The sequence below is a fragment of the Euleptes europaea genome, chromosome 7 (genome assembly GCF_029931775.1).
Source record: "Euleptes europaea isolate rEulEur1 chromosome 7, rEulEur1.hap1, whole genome shotgun sequence".
NCBI classification, from domain to species: domain Eukaryota; kingdom Metazoa; phylum Chordata; class Lepidosauria; order Squamata; family Sphaerodactylidae; genus Euleptes; species Euleptes europaea.
This window is the reverse complement of record NC_079318.1, coordinates 99048022-99058125: the sequence shown is the minus strand read 5'-3', so window position 1 is coordinate 99058125 and position 10104 is coordinate 99048022.

Sequence of the window (10104 nt, the reverse complement as noted above, 5' to 3'; positions counted from 1 at the left end):
AAACTTTATTTAAGCGCACAGATCTATGTTTGTTCGCGGCTGGGATTGCCAAACAGTTGGAGGTTAGAAAGGGTTGCGCGCTGGCCCCTCTCTGAGCCGAAAATGAAATATTGCGTCGTGCCAGGGGATTTTCTCGGGCCGGGCTGCCAAGCGGAGCTAGCGGGTAAAGATTTGGGCGTCTTCGTTCCACCCCAGGATAGGTTCTTGCAGGCCCGACTGGGAAGGCAGGCGGTTGCAGGAACCTGTAGGCTAGCACGGCGTGTCCTGCAGGGCTAGCTTTTAGGGAAGAAACTGAAACTGCTCTGAGCCTGGCTTGGCCAGGAAAGGGCGGCCTATAAATCAAATAAATAGGATTGTCTCCAAAGGCAGTCCCCTCTAACAGCGCATCGCTGAGCCTGGGACCAGCCCCTCCTTGAAGGGGTGGCGTCTGATCTGGAGAACCGGGTGTGATTCCCCGCTCCTCCACCTTAGCGGTGGATGTAGGCTTGCCAGGTCCCTCTTCGCCACCGGCGGGAGGATTTTGGGGCGGAGCCTATGGAGGGCAGGGCTTGGGGTGGGTGGTGACTTCAAGGCCCTAGAGTCCAATGACACCCTTTTCTCCAGGGGAACCGATCTCGATCGGCTAGAGAGGAGTTGTAAGAGCAGGAGATCTCCAGCTAGCACCTGGAGGTTGGCAACCCTAGGCGGATGCTAATCTGGAGAACTGGCTTTGTTTCCCCACTCCTCCACACGAAGGCAGCTGGGTGGCCTTGGGCTAGTCTCACTCTCTCGGCCCCACCTACCCCACAGGGTGTCTGTTGTGGGGAAGGGAAGGGGATTGTAAACCTGCCAAGGGTTTTCAGGAAGTGGGGGGGGGGGAGACCAGGTAGGGCTTTTGCCCAGCAGCGCTTCCGACTGGCTACAGGAGATTAGATTGGCTGTGCAGGTTTTTTACAAACGGTTGCTTTGGCAGCAGCTGCCACCGCAGCACAAGGATCTACACCGAAGTTCAGCTGTGGCGATCGTTTTGCGGCTGGCTCCACCTCCTGTGGCAGCCATTGTGTTGCTGTGCCCACCATGCCGCCAAATGGGCCCGCAGGCCCAAAAGGGTTGGGGGGGGGCGCTGCGATAGATGGCTGCGGGTGACGAAGCAGCTGGGTTGGCGGCCGTTGGCTTGCCCGGGTAGCCATGCCCGGCCGTGTGCAAATGCGCGCCTCTCCCCTCTGCACGTGCAAATGCGCGCCTCTCCCCTCTGCGATCTGGCTTCTAGAGATCCAGGAAAGGCAATTGCTGAGACAGGAACGAAAACACAGCCGTTAAATGCCCCATAGTTTCTCCCCCAAAGAGCATCAGTGGCTTCTTTGGGCCTGGGGAAACAAACGCAGCTGTCCTTGCTAATCTGGAGAGCTGTTCCAACAGGGGGGCCAAAGGTCCCCAGACAGATGCCAAAGACTCGCCCAATCGTGCTCCTAAAGAGTTGCGCGTGTGCCAGCAGTTCCTGGAGCATGGGCAGTTCTTTCCCAGCATTAACGGGTAGTTTCTAGGGATTTCGGTGGACCTTTCTCGATCGATAGTCAGCAGCCCACGTTCACAAAGTACAGTTCTGCAAACAGGATTTCATTTTGTGCTTCTCTGTGTATATGACACACAACACACACACCCCCGCCCCGCAAAGGAATCCAAGGCCCATCAAATAAAAGTTTTTAATAACTGAAACTTCCAGCTAATAAGTATGGTGTAGTGGTTAAGAGCGGTGGTTTCATAGAATCATAGAGTTGGAAGGCACCCAGAGGGTCATCTAGTCCAACCCCCTGCTCAATGCAGGATCAGCCTAGAGCATCCCTGACAAGTGTTTGTCCAGCCTCTGCTTAAAGACTGCCAGGTAGGGGTTTGCTCACCACTTCCTCCCTGGGTAGCTGATTCCACTGTTGAACAACTCTTACTATAAAAAATTTTTCTCCCTAATATCCAGGTGGTATCTTTCCCCCTGCAATCTAAACCCATTATTGCAAGTCCTCTCCTCTGCTGCCAACAGGAACAGCTCCCTGCCCTCCTCTAAGTGACAGCCCTTCAAATACTTCAAGAGAGCAATTGTGTCCCCCCCTCAACCTCCTCTTCTCCAGACTAAACATTCCCAACTCCCTCAACTTTTCCTCGTAGGGCTTGGTCTCCAGGCCCCTGACCATCCTCATCGCTCTCCTCTGTACCTGCTCGGTTCTGCCCACATCCTTTTTGAAGTGAGGCCTCCAGAATTGCACACAAAACTCCAGGTGCAGCCTGACCAGTGAAAATATGACATCTTGCGATTTGGATGTTATGCCTCTGTTGATGCACCCCAAGATCGCATTAGCTTTTTTTGTCACTGCATCACACTGGCCGCTCATATTTAACTTACTGTCTACCCGTACCCCAAGATCTTGTTCACACACACTGCTGCCCAGAAGTGTATCCCCCATCCAGTATGTGTGACCCTCATTTTTGTTACCCAGATGTAGAACTCAGCAGTAAGCTTGTCACTCGATCATTCGCAGGTGCTATTGGACAACGTAGGGAGAATTGTGTGTACTTGGTTTATCTTGCAATATGCATCTTTGGCTCCCAGTTAGGGGAATACTCTGCTTTGCTTTGGTTGGGATTGCACGTCTTGGCGGATTCCACCTCCTCCATTTGTTCGGGGGGGGGAAGTGTGGGGGACCCTTTGGCTTCCCCACTTCAGGTGCACAAATGCCTTGGGCTGTCCCTAGAGAGCACACGAACACATGAAGCTGCCTTATACTGAATCAGACCCTCGGTCCATCAAAGTCAGTATTGTCTACTCGGACCAGCAGCGGCTCTCCAGGGTCTCAGGCCGAGGTCTCTCACATCACCTACTTGCCCAGTCCCTTTAACTGGAGATGCCAGGGATCGAACCTGGGACCTTCTGCATGCCAAGCAGACACTCTGCCGCTGAGCCACAGCCTCTCCCCCTGTACTGTTGGCTGTACGGCCGGCTGGGTCGATGCAGTCGGTATCTGGCTCGAATGCCTGTGAGTGGCTTTCTTCCTTTTCTGAGCAGCTGGCTATTTCTCAATCGGAAAGGAGGGGGGGCCGTGGCAGATGGCCAGGCCAGCTGGGAGCTCCTTCCCACCCAGTGCTAAGTGATCCGAAGGCATTTAGCGCCTGGGAAGGCGCAGAGGTGCAAACTCTCCCTGGAGTTCGGGGCAGGCAGGTGCTGGTGAGGGCAGCGGAGCCGTTGAGTCCTTGCTGAACCCCCGAGCGAAAGACGTCACGGTCTAAGCGTTGTGCCCGGCTCCTGACTAGGGTTGCCAACTCTGGGTTGGGAAATTCCTGGAGATCGGGGGTGGGGAGAGCCTGGGGAGGGAGGGGTTCAGGAAGGGGCGGGACCTCGGCGGGGTATAATGGCGTAGGATCCACACTCCAAAGCAGCCGTTTCCTCTAAGGGAACTGATCTCTGTTGCCGGGAGATCAGTTGTAATTGCAGGAGGTCTCCAGGCCCCACCTGGAGGCTGGCAACCTGAGCTGCTGATGCCTGTGTGGTGTAGTGGTTAAGAGCGGCGGATTCTAATCTGGAGAACCAGGTTCGATTCCCCACTCCTCCACACTAGCCGGGTGACCTTGGGCTAGTCACAGTTCTCTTAGAGCTCCCAGCCCCACCTACCTCACACGGTGTTTGTTGTGGGGAGGGGAAGGGAAGGCCACTTTGAGACTCCTTAAAGGTAGAGAAAATTGGGGTATAAAAACCAACTCTTCTTCTTCCTTGAACGAGGTGCATTGGGAATGCACTTTTTTTTAATGCAAACGTACCCAGCATGGTGTAGTGGTTAAGAGCGGTGGTTTGGAGCGGTGGACTCTGATCTGGAGAACCGGGTTTGATTCCCCACTCCTCCACATGAGCAGCAGAGGCTAATCTGGTGAACTGGATTTGTTTCCCCACTCCTCCACATGAAAGCCTGCTGGGTGATCTTGGGCTAGTCACAGCTCTCTCAGCCCCACCTACCTGTCTGTTGTGGGGAGGGGAAGGCGATAGTAAGCTGGTTGGATTCTGCCTTAAGCGGTAGAGAAGCATATAAAAACCAACTCTTCTTCTACCCAAATCTCAAGGCTTTTAATTATCTTTTTTACGAGGAATATGAGGTGACAAACTGCAGATGACAGAGATCAGTTCCCCAGGGGAAAATGGCTGCTTTGGGGGGTAGACTCGATGGCATCATGTCCCTGCTGAGCTCTTGGCTATCTCCAGCCTCCGCCCCCAAGTCTGCCAACCCGGAGTTGGCAACCCTGCGTAGCTAGATGTTAATATTGTAAATGCTAACATTAGAGCTGCTTTTACTTCATAGCTCTTCCAATCTATGCCAACGGCATTACTGGCTGGTAGATATTCTCGACTACCAAGGGAACAATGCGTATGCGTTTGTGGATCCTCAAAACTGGAAGACTGGCCTAATTTTATCCTTTTCTGCCCCCTGTGTGATGGTCCTACGGCTGAATTTTTAGCAAGGATTGTTATCTGTTATGGAACATGAACACATGAAGCTGCTTTATACTGAATCAGACCCTTGGTTCATCCAAGTATTGTCTACTCAGACTGGCAGCAGCTCTCCAGGATCTCAGGCTGAGGTCTTTCACATCACCTGCTTGCCTAATCCCTTTATCTGGAGATGCCGGGGATTGAACCTGGGACCTTCTGCAGACCAAGCAGATGCTCTACCACTGAGCCACGGCCCCTCCCCTAGAAGAACACATGACGCTGCCTTATACTGAATCAGACCCTTGGTCCATCAAAGTCAGTATTGTCTACTCAGACCGGCAGCGGCTGTCCAGGGTCTCAGGCAGAGGTCTTTCACATCACCTACTTGCCTGGTCTCTTTAACTGGAGATGCCGAGGATTGAACCTGGGACCTTCTGCGCGCCAAGCAAATGCTCTCCTGCTGAGCCACAGCCCCTCCCATATATTCGGATGAAGATAAAATCAAATTTCTGCTGTCTGACATTGATGCTCACATGGGGTTTTCTTTGGCCTAGCAGCAAAGAAAATAAGATGTAAGGTTTCTGAATGTGTTGTTAATTAAGTTTGAGTGAGTACATTCTGTGAGTACGTTGAGTGAGCACATTCTGGTATCTGTTAATAATATTTTAATCTTGGAGTAGCTAGGTGTTTGCAATGTTATCTACAGTGCTCTAGGATAAGTATCAGAAAACTCCCTTTTCTGCCGAAGGGATTTCTACAGTTCCCGGGGAGGCCCCTGATTCTCTGCCTGGCCTGGAATCTGAGTTGGGCCGTCCTGTTGAATTGCCAACCTCTGTCTCCGGTCCTCTTGGAGGGGCAAAGTCCTCTTGCCGGTCCCTTGGTCAGCACGTGGTCCTGCCCACTCTGGAGCAGCGATTGCGCCTGGCTTTTTTGAGGCCTCCCTGATAGATAGGCAAATAATTTGCTTTTAAAACTCTCTCCCTCTCCTCCTCCTCCTCCTGGAGTGAAGATGAAAACCAGTAACTCTGGAGTGGAGAATGTAGGGAAGGGGTAGAGAAGGCGTCCTTTTCTTTCTTTCTTTCTTTCTTTCTTTCTTTCTTTCTTTCTTTCTTTCTTTCTTTCTTTCTTTCTTTCTTTCTTTCTTTCTTTCTTTCTTTCTTTCTTTCTTTCTTTCTTTCTTTCTTTCTTTCTTTCTTTCTTTCTTTCTTTCTCTTTGTGGTTATTGAAAGAGGATCAAAAGAGCTCTGCTAAGTTCAGCCAAATGCCTCTTAAAAGCCCACAAGCTGGGTGCAAGGATCACACATTGCCTGTGTTGGTTCCCTGGTGCTAGGGTTGCCAACTGCAGGTAGGGGAATTCCTGGAAATTTGAGGGTGGAGCCTGGGGAGGGGTTGTGGCTCAGTGGTAGAGCATCTGCTTGGTGTGCACAAGGTCCCAGGTTCAGTCCCCGGCATCTCCACTTAAAGAGACTAGGCAGGTAGGTGATGTGAAGGACCCCTGCCTGAGACCCTGGAGAGCCGCTGCCGGTCTGAATAGACAATACCGACTTTGATGGACCAAGGGTCTGATTCAGTACAAGGCAGCTTCATGTGTTCATCTAACTCAAACTACATCTAGCTGTGCAGATATTATTGGGGAGGGGGCCATGGCATGCAGAAGGTCCCAGGTTCAATCCCCAGCATCTCCAGTTAAAGGGACCAGGCAAGTAGGTGATGTGAAAGACCTCTGCCTGAGACCCTGGAGAGCCGCTGCCAGTCTGAGTAGACAATACTGACTGATGGACTGAGGATCTGATTCAGCATAAGGCAGCTTCATGTGTTCATGTGTGTTCATTTGACCTTAGCAATGAATAATGCCATAGATTTCCCCCATTCTGAAGCTGCTATTTCCTCCAGGAGAATTAATTTCTGTATTCTGGAGAGCAGTTGTAATTCTGGGAGCTCCCCAGCCCTAACCTGGCAATCCTAACTCTCACATCTGGACCAGGGAGGTTCCATCTCGCTCTCTTGATAGCCAACTTTCACTGTGTTGTGATTCCCCACCCTCACCCCTGCCACCCTTTGCTATAGGGTTAGGCTTGCCAACCTCCAGGTACTAGCTGGAGATCTCCTGGTATTACAACTGATCTCCAGGAGACAGAGATCAGTTCCCCTGGAGAAAACAGCCACTTTGGAAGGTGAACTCTATGGCAATATACCCCGTTGAAGTCCTGCCCCTGCCCAAACCCCACCCTCCTCAGGTGCCAGCCACAAAATCCCTAGGTATTTCCTAACCTTGAGCAGGCAATCCTATATAGGACCTTATCGCCTTGACCTGGATGGCCCAGGCTAGCCTGATCTCATCAGATCTCGAGAGCTAATCAGGGTTGTCCCTATTTAGTCCTTGGATGGGAGACCAACCAGGAAGTCCAGGGTTGCTACGTAGAGGCAGGAAATGGCAAACCACCTCTGTTCATCTCTTGTCTTGAAAACCCTACAGGCTTGCCATATGTTGGCTGCAAATTGACGGCACTCTCTACCACCGTCGGGGCTTACTGGTTTCCTTTGTCCCGGTTCCAAAACCACCTAGCATGTTCTGGAACCTTTCCATTCTCTTCCCTCCAGTTTAGGCTGCATTATTGTTGAAAATCCCTTCTCTCTGCAAAACCCCTGATGTGTTGCCAGGACCTCTAAGTGCCCTGTTGAACGAGCCGCACGTGCTGTCGATAAATCAAAACTGCCTCGCTATCCAAATCCAGCATAAAACCGCTCGCATTTTGCAGCCCATGAAGGATGTAGTTATCTGTAAAGGTCGCTTTTAATGTATATAATGCTGCTCGTCTTGGCCAGGGTTGATGAGAGGCGAGCATCCAAAACCATATTGGAGCTGGAGGGTGAGAGGGTGGAGGGCAAGAGATTCAAAACAGATAAAAGGAAGTATTTCTTCACACAATGCATAGTTAAATTGTGGAACTCTTCTTCCTCAGTGGAACAGGCTTCCTTGGGAGGTGGTGAGCTCTCCTTCCCTGGAGGTTTTCAAGAAGAGGCTAGATGGCCATCTGTCAGCAATGCTGATTCTGTGAATTTGGGCAGATGATGAGAGGCAGGGTATCTTGGCCATCTTCTGGGCATGGCGTAGGGGGTCGCTGGGGGTGTGGGGGGAGGTGCAAGGGGTTGGACTAGATGACCCTGGTGGTCCCTTCCAACTCTATGATTCTATGTCTGCCCACCCCACAGAGACCCCTTGACTCAGCAGGGCTGTTTGAACACCCCCATCTGGCCTGGCAATTGAAAGAAACCGGTTTCTTGCAGTCTGCCTCCTTGGGGTTCCTTTCATTTCAGCTGTCAATCTCCCAGGGCTAAGATTTGCTTTGATGGAGACAGTGTACACATAGCTCCAGGTCTGCCCAATTTGTTCCATCAAGTGAAACAACAGGTTCAGTAAAAGTGTCCCGGTGCCAGAAGCCAATCCCACACCTACCAGGACCGGAATCCATCCCAGCAATTCTGCACTTTCGCTCGCAATGGCTTGACTGACAGACTCTCAGCAGCAAAAGGAGGCAGTAGTGGATGAGTTGGTGCATCTTCCTGACAGAATTCAGTGCCGGGAGCAGAATTAAGCGCCCTTCAACCTCATTTCAAAGAAAAGCTAAGTTACTAGACCTTGTTATGGCAAAGGCAGAGAGGACAGGGAGAACCTGTTCTCCCTCTCTCATAATACCAGAAGGCGAGGTCATCTGCTGACGCTGGAGGGTGAGAGATTCAAAACATTGAATCTTTCTTCACACAATGCATAGTGAAATTGTGGAACTCCCTGCCCCAGGATGTGGTGATGGCTGCCAACTTGGAAGGCTTGAAGAGGAGAGTGGACATGCTCATGGAGGAGAGGGCCATCCATGGCTACTAGTCAAAATGGATACTGCTCATGATGCATGCCTATTGTCTCCAGTATCAGAGAAGCATGCCTATTATCTTAGGTGCTGTGGAGCCACAGGCTGGATAATGCTGCTGCAGTCATCTTGCTTGTGGGCTTCCTCCAGGCACCTGGTTGGCCTCTGTGTGAACAGACTGCTGGACTTGACAGGCCTGGGTCTGATCCAGCATGACCTCTTAAACCAGATGGAGCACCTTGTGCAATCTTTGATCTTTTATTGAGATAAGAACATATTCTTTTTATTGAGCAAGACAGGAAAATTTAGGCATGAAAAACTTAATGCTACAATTATTGTGAAAATAAATGCTAAAATTATCGATTACTGTGAAGATAAATAATAAAATGATCAGTGTTCCTAGCATTGCTTTAAAATGTTTTAAAAAGCAAATCAGATTTCATCTTTTGTAATGCTGCTTTTAGGGTTTATCAGAAAGCCCAAATTACCCAAAAATCTCATGTGGAGACCTTACCTATTCTTCTGAGATTTCCAGCTTGTCACAAGAATGCTTATTTATAGCAAAATACCAATCGTGTCTTTCTCTAAATCTGATCTATAATAATCATGGGATGATAGCTATATAGCTGTTGTAACTAAATATGAGATAAACAACATAAATGCAAATAAGCCAATCAGCAGGTATGTATGAGATACATCTGAAATAGCAAGATAAGAAGGCCGATCTCAACTCTTAACCGCTGATAAAACTGATCTCCAGCCGATAGAGATCAGTTCACCTGGACAAAATGGCTGCTTTGGCAATTGGACTCTATGGCATTGAAGTCTCTCCCCTCCCCAAACCTGCCATCCTCAAGCCTTGCCCCCCAAACCTCCCGCCAGTGGCAAAGAGGGACCTGGCAACCCTAACCAAAATGTGTGTAGAAATCAGGGGTTAAATCCGGGGGGTACACTGATGCGCCAAAGCAGTATAGGGCCAGAACTGACACACGCAAAAAAGCCCTTTGTCTGTTCTTCACTTCTCAGTTTCTCCCACTCCTTGGCTCCAAATTCTTGACCCTACATAGATGTTTATGTGCAGACGTTTAGTTGACTTTGAGGTTCTTTGATATCGAAGGAGTCTTTGCAGCTGTTTTTCTCAATGTGCACACCTTGGCAAATGTGGTTTACAGGGAAGAAAGTTGGCCTTGTTTTTGTGCTTCCTCTTTCTGGTCCCTTCCCAAACTGTTGTCAGGACTGGATCTTGTGGGGAGGGGGAGGCTGGGGGGAGCAGCTGCCCTGGGCGGTGGACAGAGGGGGGCACCGGGGCAGCCACAGGCTGCAGGGGCAGCTCGCTCACTTGCCAGCTTGCTCGCCCATCCAATCGTACCAGGAATATTCCCCAAACATCTGATTCTTTTCAAAATGAATTAAACTAATCTGTGAAGCTATTTATTTCACCAGCCCACAGATTGATCAAAGAATGTCTATTCTTTTACAGTCCTGCGTTTTTTGTGTGTGTGTGTGTTAAGTGCCATCAAGTCACTTCCGACTCATGGTGACCCTATGAATGAAAGTCCTCCAAAATGTCCTATCTTTGACAGCCTTGCTCAGATCTTGCAAACTGAGGGCCGTGGCTTCCTTGATTGAGTCAATCCATCTCTTGTTGGGTCTTCCTCTTTTCCTGCTGCCCTCGACTTTTCCTAGCATGACTGTCTTTTCCAGTGACTCTTGCCTTCTCATAATGCTTATTTACTCTGAAAGTCTGAAAAGTTGGAACTAGTTTTTGGCTACAGCTCAATGAGTCACACT